This window comes from Canis lupus, chromosome 20 (assembly GCF_003254725.2).
Source record: "Canis lupus dingo isolate Sandy chromosome 20, ASM325472v2, whole genome shotgun sequence".
Lineage (NCBI taxonomy): Eukaryota > Metazoa > Chordata > Mammalia > Carnivora > Canidae > Canis > Canis lupus.
The window spans coordinates 4,921,369-4,940,991 of record NC_064262.1 but is presented as its reverse complement, the minus strand read 5'-3'; the positions used below and the strand labels follow the sequence as shown (position 1 = coordinate 4,940,991).

General features: G+C 47.8%; 2 long non-coding RNA genes across 4 annotated transcripts; one reads left to right on the top strand and one right to left on the bottom strand.

Moving 5' to 3' along the window:
* Positions 1-200: 200 nt before the first annotated feature.
* On the bottom strand, positions 201-9,149 carry LOC112661132 (uncharacterized). Of its 3 annotated transcripts, none has more exons than XR_003137447.2 (3): positions 9,005-9,149; positions 1,299-1,377; positions 201-613 (listed from the first exon to the last, which is right to left on the bottom strand). It is a non-coding gene; the product is annotated as an uncharacterized LOC112661132 (long non-coding RNA). The 3 variants fall into 3 exon arrangements; XR_003137449.3 differs by having other exon boundaries at positions 9,035-9,149; XR_007404252.1 differs by lacking the exon at positions 9,005-9,149 and adding an exon at positions 7,317-7,478.
* LOC112661128 (uncharacterized) lies at positions 8,267-18,427 on the top strand. Its single transcript, XR_003137444.3, has 2 exons — positions 8,267-10,625; positions 17,835-18,427. It is a non-coding gene; the product is annotated as an uncharacterized LOC112661128 (long non-coding RNA).
* Positions 18,428-19,623: the final 1,196 nt, after the last annotated feature.

Sequence of the window (19,623 nt, the reverse complement as noted above, 5' to 3'; positions counted from 1 at the left end):
TGGGCCAAGTAATTCTCTGAGGGGGGCTGTCCTGGGCATTGTAGGGCACTTAACAGAATAACCGCCTTCTACCCACTAGATGTCTCACCCCATCCGACCTCTCACTGTGACAACCCAAATGTCTCCAGATATTATCAAATGCCCTCTTTGAGAACCAGTGACTTAACATATCAAAGGTTTAGTTTTTTGGGTATTTTTTTTTAAGATTTTATTTGTTTATTCATGAGACACACACAGAGAGGCAGAGACATAGGTAGAGAGAGAAGCAGGCTCCCTACGGGGAGCCTGATGCAGGGACTCAATCTCAGGACCCCAGGATCATGACCTGAGCCAAAGGCAGGCACTCAACCACTGAGCCACCCAGGCGTCCCTCAAAGGTTTAGTTGCTGGTGTCACAAAGTCCAGTGTACCTGGATCCAGTTGACCTCCTGGGTGGCTTGCCTCCACACAGTGACTAAGGTATTAGGGCTTATTCACAAGATGGCTCCAGTTTCTCAGAGCACTTTGCTTCCGCTCTCCAAGACTAGAAGGTGGCCAGGCCACCCCATCAATATGTATGCCATTCCCATCCAGAGTCCATTGGCCAGAACTCAGTCCCATGGTTCCAATCTTCCTACAGAGAGGTAGGAACATTGGAAATGACTTTGGTGGCATAAAGCACTGCCTCCACACAATGAGCTAGGCATTTACTTATGGTGACCTGTTGATTGCTCACAACACCCAAGCAGGTAGTGTTAAGTCCATTTTCCCAACACCTATCTGAGTCATGGGCCTGTGGCCAGAGCAGGGACACTGGGTCCCAGGGGAATACATCAATGAGAAGGCTCAATGCTGGGCTCCTTGGACCACAGCTTTAGGCTGACACAGGTAGTAGATTTCTGCAGTTTGTCTTGCCAGTATCCCATGCTGCTAGCAAGAACCCTCAATTTTGGGGGGAGGTAGCTTTGCACATTCTTTGTCCAAAGTGATGTCTCTGAGCCTCTTCACCTGATGTCTAAGAGGTATTTACTTCTCAGGATTGTGGTCAAGGCCTGCTAGGTTAGTGATTCATATGCTGGAAGCATTGTTGGATATTATTTTCTTTATTTGAACTTCTAAGTTAAGGGTGGCATGTTAGGGCAACTTTGTCCTGATATTAGAGATATTATGAACCTTTTCTAGTGAAAAGGTGTGGCCTGGTGTCAGCCAGTAAGTGTGGTTGCATTCCTTGGGCCATGGTGCCGGGTTCATGATCTCCTTACCCTGCTTAGTCAAAGTAAATCTCAGGATTTGCTAAGAATGCTGGGACAGAGGCTCACCTTTTTCACGTTGAGTGTGAACCAATATTGCTGGCAACTATCTTGTGGCCATTAGGAAAATCCTGATAATGGAGCCAACCTGGAGAAAGTGGAAAAGACAGAAACCAAGTAAAATCAAGTTCAGGTAGTCCATTTGTGCATTGTGTCCAACCTCAGGAAGTCAGATAGAGGGATGCCTGGGTGGCTCAGTGGTTGAGTGTCTGCCTTCAGCTCAGGTCATGATCCTGGGATCGAGTCCCACATCAGGCTCCCCCACAGGGAGCTGCTTCTCCCTCTCTATGTCTCTGCCTCTCTCTGTGTGTGTCTCATGAATAAATAAATAAAATCTTTTAAAAAAAGGAAGTCAGACCCTTGAACTTTCTCATTAAATAAATATATTCCCATTTTCCATCACTTGCAACCAAAAAAGTAGTGAGCAATATAATACATTTTCCCCTCAAACCAGGGGAAGGGGCTGGATCTGCAGGAGAGAGTATCCGTAGAGCTACCCCCACAATGCATAAGAATGCGAGAGTTAGGGACAGGAAGCTGAAAACCGGAGCCAACAAGAAAAAGTTCATAATATCTCTAATATCAGGACAAAGTTGCCTTAACATGCCACCCTTAACTTAGAAGCTCAAATAAAGAAAATAATATCCGACATTGCTTCCAGCTTATGAATCACTAACCGAGCAGGCCTTGACCACAATCCTGAGAAATACCTCTAAGACATCAGGTGAGGACTCTCAGAGAGGCTAAGCAACTGGCCTAAGCTCACCTAGCAAGTTAAATGGTAGAGTTAGGACTCAAAATCAGGTTTCTCTCACTCCACAGCCCATATGTTGTTTGGGTTTTTTTTCTTCTATATAATAAACTCTAACATCTTCCTGAGCTTGGTTTTTGATAAAATAAAGCCAGGATAGCCTTTTGTTTTTATCCGTGGCTGGGATTTAACAGGCTACCCACCCAGGTCGTGCAGACATAGATTTGGGGAAGCCAGAGCAATGCCCCCCACCCACTCCTCCTCCCTTGGGTCCTGTGTTTGGGTAACAAACGCCTTCGTTAGAGTACATATTTAAGCATTCCTAGGGCACACAACATCTGCTACAAGCACACTCGTGTTCCCTTCTGCAGGTGCATGGTTCGGCGTGGGCGAGACGGAGTGCAGAGAAGATGCATGAGAAATGTCAGACGATATTCACACCCTGCCATCTAAGAATTAACAAGCCTTTGCAGAATGGTTTCTGTCTGCAGCCCCAGGCGTGGGGGACACACCCGCTTCAAGCATGGTGCATTGTGCCCCTGGCAGGTGTGTGTGTGCATACTCATGCACCCACATCCCCTAACCAGAACTGAGTGGCAGTGCCTCCTGGAGCCTAGCAAGTGAGTCAGCCACCCAGGAAAGGGAGGCATGATGATGATGATTTTTTCAGATGGAATGATGCTTCCTGCCACTTAAAGGGAAAAGAAAAAAAAAAAAAAGCCTTCCTGGTAATTTAGAGGAAACAAAAAATCAAATCAAATTCCAACTCTTACAAGCTCTAGGGAGACTCATTAGTGTGAGAGGTACTTTGTCATAAAGAAATTGGGTTTCTCTTCATATAAGTGAGTCAACATACAAGCCTGTTTATTTTTCACAACCAATTCTGGCCAATGAGCCAAAGAGTGTATGAAAGCTTCTGTTTGTTCTTCCCCTGGACCAATAGGGGAGCCAACGCTTCACCTGCACTAACTGGCCTCACCTGAGGCACCCTGCCAGTGATACATGACCTTAGCTGGCTGATCATGACTAGTACAATTTCATGACTGATTAGTAAATGTCTGCCTTGGATGTTGAGCAGTGAGGAGAGATTCCTATGTCAGATACTTCCCATTCCTGCTTAAAGGTTTGTCTGAGACACTGAACAAGTCTCATGATTAATATTCTTAAAGCAATGAGAATATTACTTATCAATCCATTAACAAATATTTATTGAGCCCATACACATGCCCAGTGCTATGCTGGGGGCTGGGGGAGAGGGTGCATAACATGAGAAGGTGAACAGAATTAGCATAGAGCATCTTCTATGTGCTGGTTGTTTTCTGTCCATGTTCTCAAATTTCATTTCACCATCAAAATACCAGGTCTGAAAGGTTTTTATTATCCTTGCTTTCTAGAAATCGAATTGAGCATCAGAGCTAGTCAGGGACACAACCTGGACTCAAATCCAAGCCTTAGGTCTCTGATTTGAGCCTTTTCCCACCACACCACTCACTCATTCTGTACATCAATTCTGGTTAATTATATCATAGCCACGTGACAACACGAACAGCATGAACAACCGTGGCTAACACTTCCATATTCTTTAGTACGTGTCAGGCAGGGCTCTAAGAACCTTGCAGAGTTAATTCCCTTTCCAGTTCCTATGTTAAATAGTAGGGCAGAAAAATGGATGAATAAAATGTTTCCTGACCACAAGGAGCTCATAGTTCAATCAATGAGACAAAGACTTAGGTGGGTAGTTAATAATTTCATGTTCATGTCCACACTCTCAACCTAATGAAGGTCAAGACTCAGCTCAAATATCTGCTCCAGGACGCCTCCCCTGAGAGCCCCCAGCCCCTAGGTGCTGGGGACCCCATTTGATCCATCTCTAACATCTAGTTCCCAGCACAAGACCTTTTCTAGGGTATGTGCTGGGGAGTATTTGCTTCACACTTGTGCACATGGAATCTTTGAGGATGGATGGATGGGGGAAGGAGAAGCTGCCTCTTCCGGGTCAACAGGGAAGTATATCTCTGGGACTTCTCAGAGCTGAGCGACTCTGGGCCATTTCCATGTTTGGGAGCTCCTGATAGACCAAATAATGAAGAAATGGTGTAACAAAGTGATATATTTTGAATGGCACAAATCAACGAACAAATGAACAACACAAGGTATATGTGAGGGAAGTGTTCCCGAAGACCTTGTGTAATTTAAAACTCTCATAATTCGAAGACCAACAAGGACAGGACAGCGGCAACTTCCATTTATGGCTGGTGTGGCGCCACCGTGTGGCAGTGGTGCAGTACAACTTAGAATTTTCTTGGCCTGCCCTCTCTGAAAATGTGTGACTCTTGAATTTCCTTCCACTTACTGGGGTGTGTGTGTGTGTGTGTGTGTGTGTGTAGGGGGAGATATTTGTATTACTTCCGATTTTGCAGTTAAAATTAGACTTCATTAACATTTTTACAAAACACTGCCTGAAATTCACACAGAATATGACCTCCCTGGAATGTCTCAAATCTGAATGTGTGAGGCCCGGTGTAAATGTGAGGATGGGACCCATTACCACTCCCCAACCTGTGACAGGTCCCATGAGTCGCCATGTTCACTCGTTCACACCCTTCTCTCACTGGGCCCAGTCCCTGAGACATGGAGGCATGAAGCCAAGGTGGTTGTGTTTGGCCATTCAAGCAGTGTGTCAGCCCCAGGGGGTGCCGTCCACACCATAGTAATGACTATGGTCCTTCAGAGGTAAGCCCTTTCCTACCAGGCTCTGGAGTGGCCCCACACCCGTCTTTAGTTTGGGATCCAAGACATCTCAGACCACCTAATAGTTCACCCAGCCAGTAAATATTTATTGAGCATTTATGACATGCCGGCTGCTGTGCTGGTGCCTGCTGTCCCTGCTGGTGCTGGTCCCTGCTGTCACTACCCCAGAGGATTACTTTCCCACCAGATCCCTTGACTGGCATGCTGCATCTCACATCGGGTATTCATACACCCCATTTGGGCGGTGTTAAGGCAATTCTAGGTTTTGCACTTTCTTGGGGGTGAAGAGGAAGCGTTCAATATCGAACAGTACTGCAACAGCACCTTCCATGGTGCCCGTCCTGTGTGCCAAAGACCCAGCACTCAACAAAACAGTCAGAGATCCTGTCCTCATAGAGCTGCCACTCCCGTGGGGAGAACAGAAAAGAAACCACACAAATAAGTAAAATACATCATATTTCATCCAGTCTATGATGTGGGTTTTTTCCTCACATTTCACATGTCTGAAATCAGGGTGTATCCTACATTCAATGATGTCCCAGCATTGTTCTACAGTTTAATTGGTGGTATTTTTTTTTCCTTCTTTGTGCTACAAAGCTAATGGCTCTTCTTGCTTTTGATGATGTGTGAATTTGATGAACTGTGTACTAAATTATACAGTGCTAAGTAATGAGAAGAATCAAGAAGGGAGCAGGATGGGGAGAGCAGCAGAGGAGGGGCTACATTCTCTAGACAGACCTGGCAGATAGGGAGAAGGTGAGTTTCAGCAAAGACATGAAGGACGTGAGGGAGAGAGCCATGTTACCAAGAGTTACCAAGATCCCAATCCTCTTCCTTCTTCTTTCTCTCCCTCCCTTCCTCCCTGGAGCAAGGCTGAATCTGGCAATTTGAAGACCCACACGACTCAGCTGTGGATAGTGGCAGAGGAGATAGACTGACCATTCCAGAATACTTCCCTTTCATAGTAGATTCATTGTATTAATGGCCTCCCTGTCCTCACTCCCTTTGCAATGTGACTTTGCAGCCCCTCTCATTGAGAGGTGAGTCTATTTCTCCACCACTTTGAATCTGAGCTGAACTCATGACTTGCTCTGGCTCGTAGAATGTGGCAGAAGTGATGGTATGCCAGTTGTATTTGCACACTTTCTTTCATGCTTGTGAACAAAGGAGGTCAGTCTGCTGGATGATGTAAAACCACTCAGAGGAGAGTCCAGGTGTCCCAGCTTACACCCTGGACCAGCTGACAGCCATCTGAGCCCTACCAGTATAAGAGGGCCCAGAGCCGATCAGAAAGCTCCCCACATGACTCTCACCTGACCTCAGACATGTGAGTGAGCCCAGCTGAGACCAGGAGTATCACCCAGCTGACCTGCAGTCTCGCGAACAATAATGTTCATTGAGATGGTAGTGTTTGTTACACAGCAGTATCTGATGTCCCTCTGTTCTAAAGCTGTTCCTGGGGCAGCCTGGGTGGCTCAGCTGTTTAGCACCACCTTCAGCCCAGGGCCTGATTGTGGGGTCCCAGGATTGAGTCCCATGTCAGGCTTTCTGCATGAAGCCTGCTTCTTCCTCTGCCTGTGTCACTCATGAATAAATAAAGTCTTAAAAATCAAAAAAAAAAATAAAGCTGTTCCTGATGGGGCTGGGCACTGTGACTTAGGATATAAGGTCTTTTTGCCTTTTTTTCCTTGGCAGGAAGGAGAAAACAGAAATCGAGAGTTTCTGGAGGAATGTCAGGATATTTGGATATTACTGTAACAGGATAAAAATGACCAAAGATTACCATGACAGGAAAAAAATGTAACTAGATAAAAGTGTGTCAGGGGACAGCGTTCACTGACATGAAGTTCATGCACGTGTTTTACCCCCCCCCAACACACAATGAGGACACCTATGTAAGCAAATAAATGAATATTTCCATTGGAACAGACACATACTCACTCACTCATGAGCTAACCTACACAACGACCCCTCCTAGAATATTGGGAAGTGGGTATCCTTGTATTTGCTTGCTGACAAGTCTTGAGAAATGGCCAGCATTCCCTTTGCTCATTTTTCACTAAGAACTCTATTGTGCTAGAAACATTGTGAGTGAAGATTTCAGTCATTGAAAGAGGAAAAAAGATGGAGGCTTTTCAGATTCATCAAGAAATGCAATGAAACATTTTGAAAAAAAAAAAAAAAAAGGCAATGATCACCTACGTTCACTACGTTCATCAGCTCACTTTCTCCCTAAGGTCGGTACTGCCATGATCCCCATTTCATAGATAAGGGAACTGAGGCTCAGTGAAGTGACTGTGCAATACCACAGCTGAGAAGGGAAAAGTGGATCCTGGAAGCTCAGGCTCCTGCCTCCACATCTCTAGCAGGATGGTGTTTCTTGAAAAAATGGGATCCGCTGGATATGGTCTACTTCTAAAGCTTGCGGGTGGGTACATGGGTGTTTGCTACCTAACTGTTCCTCCACCTTGTATGCCTGACTTACGCTATCATAGTTTTCTTAGGAGAGATGAAAAAGAATTAACCTGTGTTGTGGGATCCCTGGGTGGCGCAGCGGTTTGGCGCCTGCCTTTGGCCCAGGGCGCGATCCTGGAGACCCGGGATCGAATCCCACGTCGGGCTCCCGGTGCATGGAGCCTGCTTCTCCCTCTGCCTGTGTCTTTGCCTCTCTCTCTCTCTCTGTGTGACTATCACAAAAAAAAAAAAAAAAAAAAAAAAAAAAAACCTGTGTTGTTTACCAAACCCCAGGCACTGCATTTCAAATCGTCAGGGTGTTCTCTTCAGGAGCATCTTTGTGTGACATCCGTTAAAACTTGTGGGAAGGGGATCCCTGGGTGGCTCGGCGGTTTAGCACCTGCCTTTGGCCCAGGGCGTGATCCTGGAGTCCCAGGATCGAGTCCCACGTCGGGCTCCCGGCACGGAGCCTGTTTCTCCCTTTGCCTGTGTCTCTGCCTCTCTCTCTGTGTGACTATCATAAAATAAAATAAATAAAAATAAAAATAAAAAAAAACCTTGAGGGAAACAGCAAGAAAGGAAAAGTGAAGGGAGAGCAGGAAGAAGAAACAGCCTGAGGAAACACGGGCTCGGCCCCCGTGTCCGCCTCAGGCCGCCCCCGGCTCTGGGGAGAAGGCAGGCGCCCAGCGTGCTCCACCGTCAGGGATCTGGAATGCCTCCAATCTAAGATATTTTGGCCTGTTTTTCGGTTGAAGAGCAGTTTCCGGCGCGGGAGGCCGGAGTTGCAGCCGACTCGGTCGGCGCCCCACGTGAGGCCCCGGCCTGTCCATCTGGCGGGCCCCGAGGCCTTTTTCTCACAGCTGGACGGGCTGGCGAAGGCTCGTCCCCCGAGCAGCCCCGACCAATAGCTGGAGAGTCTGGGCGAAAACAGGCCGGAGCCGTGGCCCCTCGGGTGGGCCCCTCTGCGCTCCCCTCCTCCCGACCCTGGCTGGCCGCCCCGCGCCTCACATTCCACGCCAGTTGCCACAGCGGTGTCCGCGGCCGCCTTGCGCTTCCGCTTCCGCACTCGGACGCCGTCGGGGCGGCGCACCCCGATCCCGGTCCAGGGGAAGCGCCGCCGCACAGGATCCTCCTCTCAGGGCTCGCCCCTGAGGGAAGCCAAGCCAAGGGAAGTATTCTCAAGGGGCCCCCGAGGTGCTTCCAAGATCCTTCGCGCGCTCTGCCCCCCCCCCCCCAACCCCTGCAGCGAACCCTCAAGTCCTGGGAAGGTGGCCTGCGCGGTGCGCTCCGGCGGGGCAGCTCGCGGCTCGCCGGCCCCTGGGCCGCCTCCCATAACCCGGTTAGGGCGCTGGGGCCGCTCCAGTTCTCGCCGTCGAGGAGGGAGCCCTCCCTTCAACAGCCGGTGAGGATCCCGCGAGACCCACGGACTCGCCCTGCGTGGACACCGACACCAGCAAAAACTCGGCGGATGATTTTGGAAGTGTCAGGAAGCATCACCTTAACACACGTGTGTGTGTTGTTGTTTGTAGATTTTACTTATTTATTCGAGAGAGAGGCAGAGACACAGGCAGAGGGAGAAGCAGGCGCCCTGCGGGGAGCCGGACGCGGGACTCGATCCCAGGACCAGGGATCACGCCCTGAGCCCAAGGCAGAGGCGCTCAAGCGCTGAGCCACCCAGGCGCCCCTAATGGCTGCTTATTAAGCTCCTTTCCAGAATGACGTTCTAGAATTAGAAATTAGAAAGACCCTCGCTCCCTACCAGCTGGCGGAGAGACAGAGACACAAATACCACAGTGTGAGAAGCGCCCCAGCAGCCGTCCAAGGGGCGCACTTCGGCGCCAGCGCCTCAGCCGCTCAGCCTCCGCCTCCAGAGCTCCGGCTTCCCTCCCGACGTCACCCCTCCGCGTCCCAGCACCGCTCGCGCCGGAGTCGACCACGTGACGCAGGCTGGGCCAATCAGAGCTGCTGATTCCCGTGGCCATAGTGATTGGCTCAAGAATTGGCAGGTGACCAAGCCGGACCAATGAGACTCGATTCTGGGGCTTTTGTGGGGCTGCTGAGAGCGTGAAGTCGTGCGTTGAGCCTGAAGTAAGAAGGGTCAGGTGAGGGGCTCCGAGGGGCTCCTGGAAACTGCTGAGAGAGAGGCTGCCCGAAGGAAGGCAGAGCCTATCCAGAGCCGGAAGCAGGGTCCCAGAGGCACGGTTTAACCCTTTGTCCCAGCTATGTCTGAAGCCAGCTCTACCCCCCGGAATTTCCCACCACAAAAAACCATTAAGTCCTGCCCTCCGTTTTTTTCCTAAGCCACCTGCTACCAAGTCATGCCCTGTGTCGGGTCCGTGCAAGACAAAAGGAGGCGCAGGGCAAGAGGTCAGCCACTGCAGGAGAGGGTCTGGAAGGCTCCTGAAGAAGGAGACCTATGATTTAGGTTCTGAGGGATAAGTTGACGTTTGTTCTTTGACGATCAAGGTGGGACAGGGCATTTGAGACAGAGGAAGTGACTTGGCAGTGGCAGGACAGTGAGACATGGGAGCCCTTTGGAGTGGCTGGAGTGTGGGTCAGAAGAAAATGAGGCTGGGAAATAACGAGGGATCAGATCATCGCGTGTCGAGCGCCAGGCTATGACCGGGTGCTTTTCCACTGTGGGTGCTGGGGAGAGGAGCAGATGCTGTGTGTGGTAGGCAGAAGAGAGATAGAGCAGGCCTCCCTAGAGCTGTGGGGATTTAATGCACGTCTCTTACTGAAAGTGCCCCCCTCCCAAGCAGATATCTTAAGGATTTAATATGCTAAGATTTTAGCTGGGAACACGCTCTGAGGACAGGGGCACAGCTGAGACCCGAAATCATATAGCCCAGCTTGGCAGCCGAGATTAATGAAATCCGTGTTTAGCATTCACGTGGAGGAGAGGCAGGCATGATGGGAAGAAGGGAATGGGAGATGTGGGTGGCAGCTTCGGTGTGCGCTCCCTGCCCTGAGCAGTTCCACTCTGGTCCTGGTAAGATAGAGTCCTGAAGTTACTGGGCCACCCTCCTTAGCCTCCAATGGGGCAAGCTTCTCAGGAACCTCACCGCTATCTCAACGACTTCTCAAACCCATAGAGTCCTCCCGGTGACATTTTAACAGTGCTTAGACATGTGTGCCTTAGACACCTCTTACTGTCAACAGGGGACCCCGTAAGAAGCAGGACTCATGAACTGGATCAAAAGGTGTGAGTGGATTGCCTAAGGCCACACAGCCTGGAGTTGACCTCATCTCCGTGTGGTTGATCACATGGTCCAAGACCAGCAGCAGCAGCATCTGTGAGCTTATTAGAAATCCCTGGCTCTGCCTCTGACCCACTGAGTCAGAATTTGCATTTTAACAAATCCCTTGCTGATCTGTAGGTATGTCAGAGTTTGAAAAGCATGGGCTGTACACTGGATGGAATTAGCCAAACAAAAAGACAGAAGAAAAATACCCAAAAAACTAACTTTGGTTGGGTTGAAATGAGGGAATTATAAAGAGTTTTTTTTTTCTTTACTTCATATCCTGAAATGTGGTTATATTACTTTCATAATGAAAAAAAACAAACACTTAACAATTAAGAAAATCTGAAACACAAAATTACACAATGTTATAAAACTGGTAAATTAAGAAACAGCTATTTGCATTTAAAACAGGCCCCATTTCCAGTCTGTTATTACTTTTTTGTTTTAATTGCCCCTTCCCTTAAAAAAAAAAAAAATACTTCTGCCTCCAAAGCCAGAAGCAGAGGTGCTTCAAAGGCAGGCGTGGACCTTGCCCTCTTGGGAATGACCAGTGCAGGGACAGGCATCTTCCTGTCTGCAAAAGGAGACAGTGGTATAATGTAGGTAGGTCTAATCAAAAGTGGATAGAAATGAGCATGTCCATCTCTATTGAAATGAAAGACAGTGAGTTATTGAAGCATTACGTATGATTTGTGATTTGCCTTTTCCCCATGATAATCGCCCTTTGTGAATGCCTTTTCTGTGCACAAGATGAGGGCCCTCCCCTTTCCTAAATTGTTCAAGGTTTTCAAGCCCCAAAACTGCTGATTTCAGACTTGGCCTCTTTGCCTAGTTTACGCTTACTCGTCCTTCAGCACTCAGCGTGAATGTCACTTCTCAGGGAAGCCTTCCAAGACCCTTTGGTCCTGTACTAGGCAGAGCTTTCAATTGCAAGTGGTGGAAAAACAAACTTAAATTGACTTAAGCCCAAAATGGTGACTGTTGGTTCAGATAACAGAAAAGCTGAGGGGTAATGGCTTCAGATAGAGCTGGACCTAGGGTCTCAAATGACACCTCCAGGAAGCTGCCTAATGGCAAATCTCTCAGCTTTCTTCTGTGGGGCTCCAGGCTTAGATAGGCTATCCCTGGGGGGCCCCCATGGCAGACCCAGATTTTCTAGGTTTCTAGTTTAGAAACCCCAGTGCAGAGAGAACTTGCTTTCCTTAATTAACCCATTATAAAAATCCCAGAGTTGAATCTGATCAGCCAGACTTAGGTCACATGCAAATCTTTGACCAATCAATGAAGTGGTCAGGAAGTGGAATGTTCTGATTGGCCGGGGTCATGTGCCTACCCTCAACTCATCCCCACCTGAATCACATGGACTGATGAGAGAGAAACATGGTCCCCAAATGAAAATTAAGAAAATGAGGGAATGAGGCTGGGTGGGCAATAGCAACAGCAGTTTACAACAGATGTCCTGTTACAAATTTTCATCATACCCTGCAATTTGCCTTCATAACATTTGCTAGATTAAAAAAAAACTATATATTAATTAGAGTGGTTACTTGATTAATGTCTGTCTCTCTAACTAGACTGAAACTCTTTTTTTAAGATTTTATTTATTTATTCATGAGAGACAGAGAGAGAGAGAGAGAGAGAGGCAGAGACACAGGCAGAGGGAGAGGCAGGCTCCATGCAGGGAGCCTGGCATGGGACTCAATCCCAGGACTCCAGGATCGTGTCCCAGGCTAAAGGCAGGCGCCAAACCGCTGAGCCACCCAGGGATCCCTAGACTGAAACTTTAAGGGGAAGGATTATGCATAGTCACAGAAAATGGGATTCACAATGCCTGACATATGGTAGGTGTTCATCAAATATTTATTGAATGAATGGACTCTTTCTAACTGCTTTAACGACAACTATGTTTATTCCAGAGGTGATTCTGGAATGCTGGCAATCAGAGTCCCCATTTTAAATCAAATTTGGCTATTGACACAGCCAGAACCTCTGTTCTAGCTGTGCCTTGAGATAATCTGTGCCATGGAAATGCTGCTCTGCAGGATTAGGGACATCTGCCATGCAGCCAATGGCAACTAGAGATATTGCTAGATAGTACAGCCCTGGGGTGGGTTGGCAGTAAACAGGATCAGGATAAAGGGTGGAGATTTTAAATTCTGCCGCACTTAGCACCTGACATCTGAAAGTGGACTATCTCAAGCCTCACAGCCTCCTTGTATGATAATATAATCACATCCACTTATTTCAAGGGAGAAATTGAGGTTCAGAATAGCCCACAAGACCTGCCAGCTCATACCCAAAGACCAGTACTTAAATGCGAGTCTTCCAGACGTTAGCTCTGCCATTGGTTTTCTGCAAGTCTCTACCTCTGGGAGTCTCAGTTTCCTCATCTGTGAAGTAGGCACAGTTATTCTCAGCTGAAGGGAGCTATGTGAGATGATATGAACTCTTGTACAGTAAGTGGAAGTCCTAGGCAAGTAGTGGGCATTACCTTCTCCTCCCTTTAGATGTTGCTCTAGCAGAGCTGAATATTCCAAGTGCTTCTCTAGCTGTAATTGAAGCAGAGACACGAGCTAATGGTGGAAGGCCTAGGGGAGAGGGACCTTCTTTGGTTTCATTCAGACAATGAAATTCACACCTGACCATGGGACACGCTTGTCACTAAGGACACAGTCTGAGAATTAGCCTGCCTAATGGGAGCACCAGGACTTTCCTATCCCCAGAAGTCCCACAGCATTCCAAGAGTTAATCATGTTTGGTCCCTAGGTGACAACTTACATCTAGGAAATGAGATGTACATTGGGCAGGTGTGGGCCTCAAGACTCATGCTGTACTCTCCAATATCTCTTATAACAACAGCTCCATGTACAAAGCTTCCAGGGTGCCTGCAAAGGACACACCCAGTTATAGGAGTCTTTGTACATAAGAAAGCTCAACATTATGGCATCCCCATCAGGCACTTATAATTCATTCATGATTCTTCTAGTCTAGATGCAATTCACTGGTCAAGAGCCATTTTTAACATAAGCAATGTTGCCTGGCAACACAACCAACATTCTTCCTTTTTTTCTGGTTTCTAGGGTTAACAGAGCTAGTAAGTTAACCCAAGGTCAAATCTGTTCTTAAGAGAAGGAAAGAGTTTTGTTAACTTTTTATCCACTGATGTTTCCACCATACATGTGAACACACACACACACACACACACATACACACCCTTACCCTATCCCTGAATCTTATGTCCTCTCCCCATCTCCTGATGCCATTCATTCAGTTTTGAAAGTCTAGACTTTGGGGTTTCATATGCCAAGAATTTCAGAAGCTAAGACTTTTTAGTTTGAAAAGTTGAGACTTTTGAGTTTCAAATGCCAGGAACTTTAAGTTCCAAGGCCAAGATGGAGAGGTTTCAAATGCCATTTTGATTTTTCTGAGTCTGGCCTTTTAGGTTTCAAAAATTGAAACACTGAGTCAGAGCATAGGTTCATATTCTAATCAATGGATTTGAGAAGAATAGCTGAAGATCCAGGTGACCTGGGCCTCAGAATACTGAAGTCTTCTGAATCAAGGAAGAGGGAAGGTGAGGCCATGATGAGGGATGAAATCAGCAGGATCCACAGAAGGGACCCAAGACTGAAGGGATCTGGCTGTCCTGACTGGTACCCTATGAGGACCATTGCTTGAGAGTGTAGCAGGAGGTACACCATCTATTCTCTGAGGCATCTCTTGGCTCTATCCGACTTACCTATGGGCACAGCCTCCTACTTGCCCACTCCATCTGTGGTGGTGAAAGTTCCTACAGCCTGGCAAGCTGCTTGTGGCCTGGAGGGAAGCCAGTGACCTTGTACTTGGGTGAATCTGAGCAGAGCCCACCTGTGGTTTCCTTACCAGATGGAGCAGTGGGGAAACCTAGCCCCACCCTCCTGGAAGTTCACACCCCACGAAGATGAGAGCAGATGAAGCCTGCAGCTGTTGTATGTCTAAGGAAGGGGGATGGGCCATTCTAGTGAGGAGCACAGTTCTTCTGTGTGATAAGGGCAAGGTCATCGATTCATTCAACAGATTGTCCTACCACTCTGAGCACAGGTTCTAGGGCCAGACTGCCTGGGATTGCCAGTTCTGCTACTTCCTGGGCAGGACATTTCATCTCTTTGTGCTCAGTTTCCTCATTTATAAAACAGGGACAAAACAATACCCACTTCCAGGGGTCATGTTGAAGTCTAAAAGAATTTACCAAAGTGTCATGCAGCTAGTAACCACCCCACAAATGTTAAGTACTGTCATTACTACACATCAGACATTTCTCTATGCACCAGGGGTATAGGAGTGAACAAAGGATTAGCTTCATGGAGCTTATGTTCTAGTGAGGAGACAGATGCAACCCAATATCTTTCTTTGAAAGAAGGATAAAGCTAAAGTGCCTCTTATCTCTGAGCACTGGCCCCTCTCAGATAAATCATGACACCCACACAACTGCAAGTGCCTTAGCACAGGCCTGACATCCAGTCGGTGCTCACTTTTTTCCCCCTCCTTGCCAGCTCTCCTCACTGCTGCCCGGGTGACTGGATGTGACCACCCCTTCCTCCTTGGAGAATCCTGGAGCACCGGGAGAATCAATAGAATCACAAATACAAAATAAATTCCCAAAAGCACTGTTCCCACCAAACAGATGTTCCTACGCCTTTCTCAAACAGATTAGTGTCCTAGCAACTGGAAAGGAGGGATACAGTCTGTTTCTCTCTGGGAACGGAATGGACAAAAGACATTTGTGTAAATTCAACCTTCTGGGAAAGTCCCACAGCGGGGAAGGCATTTAGTGAAGAGAGCATTCAGTTCAGGACATCCCCTTCATCACCGTCACCAGGTCACTGGTCTGCTTGGAGAGCCCTTGATGACTCCCTGTTGTCATCAGAGCACTTAGAATGGGACTTTTTATCTTCTCCACCAAACCTGTTCTCTTGCTCGCCTCCCAGGCTTTCTCTTCCTTATCTGGATTTAGGGGACCCTGTGCACCCAGAAACCTGGGCATCCTCCTTGACCTCTCCCTAGCCCTCACTCTCACATGCATATCATCAGCACCTTCTGTTGACTTTGCCTCCAGTGCACTCCAATCTCTTTCCTTCTGTATCAGCTGCCTAGTATGATGATACCGCTGTGTAACAAACAGCTGGTAACAATAAACACTGTGTCTAGGATAAGCTGGGGGTGGGCTAGGCAGTTCTGCTAACCTTAGCTTGTCTCACTCATATGTCTGGAGGTTGCTGGCTGGCCAGGGTGTCTAAGTTGGCCCTGGCCTGGGGCAACTCCGCACATCTCTCACCCGCCACCAGGCTGGCGCAGTGGATGGCGATGGCAGAGACACAGGACACAGGGCTAGCACACCCCAAGAACATGGGCCTGTCTTGGCCTCTGCTGATGCCATGTCTGTGGACATTCCATCCATCAGAGCAAGTCACATGGCCAAGCCAGGAATACAGGTGCAGTCTGCCACAAAGGGTGAGACTATAGGAGGGGTAAAGAATTAGGACCGAGTGGTGCTGGCTCCCACCTTCTCTGCATCCCTACTGCCACTGCTTTGCCCCAGGCCACTAGTTTAGTTCTAGGCTCCTACCCAGCCCCAAACTGCCACCCCACTTTCATCTCTCTGGAAGTCTACTCCCTTGCAGAATGGACCCCAAGGATAATCCCAAAGGAACTTCTAGAAATAGAAATCTGACCATGTCTCTTCCCTGTCTAAAACCCTTCTGTGGTTTCCTGATACCCTTAGAGTGAAATCCACTTCCTCATGGGGGCCTCCAGAGTCTATGGGATAAGGCTTCACCATTTTTTTTCAGCCTCATTGCTGACCACCATTTCTTGCCCCCTGGTCATCCAGCTGCTGGGGCCAACACTCAGTGCTATGTGTCTCATGATGGCTTTCACGTCAGTCAAATCTCAGCTTAAATCCCAGCTCTGCAGAGAGGCCTGCCCTCATTGTCCCCTCAAATTTGTTTTCTCCTCACTACTCATTGTATCTCATATATTTTAATTTTTCGCCCATTTTCTTCCCTCCTTCTGACTAGAATGTAAACTTCACAAGGGCAGGGACTATTTTCCCTCTTATTGGCTATTTATGCCCTTAGCCAACACATCGTAGATGGTGGCTGTGGACTGAGTTGTGCCGCTCCAACAAAATTCTTAAGTTAAAGTCCTGACCCCAATGTGATGGTATTTGGGGTGAGGACTTGGAGGGGTAATTGGGGTTGGATGAGGTCACGAGGGTGGGTCCCCATGATGAGAAGAGGTAGACACCAGAGCACTCTTTCTCCATGGGAGCCATTAAGGATGGCCATTAAGGATGCAGTGAGAAGGTAGCCATCTGCACCCCAGGGAGAAAGCCCTCAGCAGACACTGACCCTGGTAGCACCTTCATCTTGGGCTTCCAGTCTCCAGAACTGTGAGAAAATAAATTTTGGTGGCTTAAGCCACCTAGTCTGTGGCATTTTGTTGTGGCAGCCCTAGCTGACAATGATAATGATCGCAGTGGATGAAGGACCAAAGTAACATGTTTTATTCCAGAGCTCAAGGCTCTTAATATCCTGTTCCTGCAGAGACATGAGGAAGAGAGTGGGAGCAGAGTAGAGAGCAGCTGAGGTCTGGCATTAGGCCTGTCCACTGGGGTCAGGGCCACAGACAGGATGGCAGCTCTAAGGTCTGAACAGACACATTCAGCTAACTCAACATCCAGCTTAGCTAGGATGGATGAGTGACCAGAAAGCACAGTAATTTCTGAGCCCAAATGCTTCCCCAGGGACATCTGTCCCACAAATTTCTCTTGAGCAGCCTACTCTGTGCCAGGGACTGAGCTAGGCCTTGGGGACCTCTTCTTCATTCAGTAAACACCTAGCACCTATTCTGTACAATCATGAGGCCAAGTGCAGGGAACCCTCTTGGGGAGATTCCTGCAGCAGTCCTATCTTGGGGTGACCCATTTACGTAGCTGTCTGTGTCCGTCCCTGTCTCCCAGCACCTCCCCCTGGGGGCAGGGACTGTGTCTGAGAGATTCTGGCACCTGTGGGCCCAGCATACAGTATGGAGTTGGAGAAAGGGGAACTGACTGGAAGTGAAATGGACCCAAGCTTGCCCTCAAGAGGCCACAGTCGAGGCAGTGAGAGTCTGATCATTAACGTACAGTATGACAAGGCTGTCCTGAGGACAAAACGAGCTCAGATGTGAGGAGTGTGCTTATTATTTCATAGTAGGTGTCAATATTTAGAAGTCCCCACTCTTGGAAAACTCTGGCTTATCTTTCATGCCCCTGGTCCAATGCTCTCTGCCATGAAAGCTTTTTCTTTCTCTCTCTGGTTGCAGGAGACACTGCTGGTGCTCCACCCAGATCCCCATCACCAAAGTGGCGCACCGCCTCCCGGCTTCTGGAAGTGTTGGCTGCTGACAGCTCCCAGCTGCACCTTTCCACTGAGCGTGGCTTTCAGCCAACAGGAGCCTCCCTGGGGAATTTCTGAGACCTTACACTCTTCCGGTGGGATGGAGGAACAACCCCTCCAGTGTTGCTCATGCCCCAGAGCAACTTGTAGACTTTTCCTGAAACCACATCCTTGGGTCAATTTCTTTCCTGCCTCATCTCGCTACCCTCCCCCCACCCTCTAGTTACAATTGAGCTCTCCCGCAAGAGTGAGGCTAAGGCTTTGCCTTGAGGAAACCTAACCTAAGGCAATGCATGTATGCGCTTCATGAGATGGAAGCCTCTTCCAGGCCTGGACTCCAAAGCCCTCTCAAACATTCCTGCCTTCTGTTTACCTTTTCACCAGCTTGACACAAACAACCAAGTGGAGATAATGGGGTCACAACGTGGAAGAAGCTCTATTTCCAAATCACTGCCTGGAGGAGATGGTTTTGAATTTTACATGAGTGAGAAATAAACCTAGATCATATTTGAGCCATGACACCTTTGGGGGTCTGTTTGATACAGCAAAAAATGTGACTGTAACTAGTGCATGTGGGTTTCCCGTCATTTGGTTATTTGTATGCCCTGGCTGATGCTGTGGGAGGAATGCGAGCTTTGGAGTTAGACAAACTTCGAGTTCCAACTCTGCTACACTTTACCTCTCTGAGACTCTGTTCCCTCATCTCTGACAGAAAAAAAAAAAAAAGGCAGACCCTCATCTGAGGATATTTTATGAGCACCAAATAAGACCATGCAAAGACCCTGGTGCCTTGCCTGGCACGAACTTGCCAGGGATTGATAACTGCTAGCTCCTTTCCCCAAAACGTTCACAATGTCATCACCCCAAGTTCTAGGGGATGCTTTGACACTGTGTGGTTTGGGCCTAGGCCCGGGCCCCTCCCTGAGCGTGCTAGCTAGAAGAGCCCATGGCTAACATGGCATGATGGTCAACATGGCCGGCCATGGGTTGTCCACATATTTAGTCAACCATTATTTTAGGAGTGGTCTGGGGTGTTTCTGAATGAGATGAACTTTTCAATCAGTAGGCTGAGTAAAGCAGGTTGTCCTTCCCAAGATGGGTGGGCCTCATCTAACCTATTGAAGATCTTTTTTTTTTTTAAAGATTTTATTTATTTATTCATGAGAGATACAGAGAGAGAAGCAGAGACACAGGCAGAGGGAGAAGCAGGCTCCATGCAGGGAGCTCGATGTGGGACTCCATCCCAGGTCTCCAGGATCACACCCTGGGCTGCAGGTGGCGCTAAACCGCTGTGCCACCAGGGCTGCCCCCTATTGAAGATCTAGATAGAACAATAGGCTGAGGAAGAAAGAATTCTTTTTCTCTGCTTGACAGTCTTTGAGCTGGGACATTGGTCTTCTGTCTTTGGACTCAGATTGGAATTCACATCATTGGCATGCTTTGGTCTGTACTTCTCAGCCTCCATAATCACATGAGCCAATTTCTTGTTCATATACATATATATATATATATATATATATATATATATATATATATTTTAAATAGACATATATACATATATGTTTATATATGTATATATAAAATAAACACATATACTTATATATAAAATATATGTATATAAAATATACTCATATAAAATATGTATGTATATTATATATAAAAAATATATATGCACACACACACACACATCCTATTGGTTTTATTTCTTTGGGAAA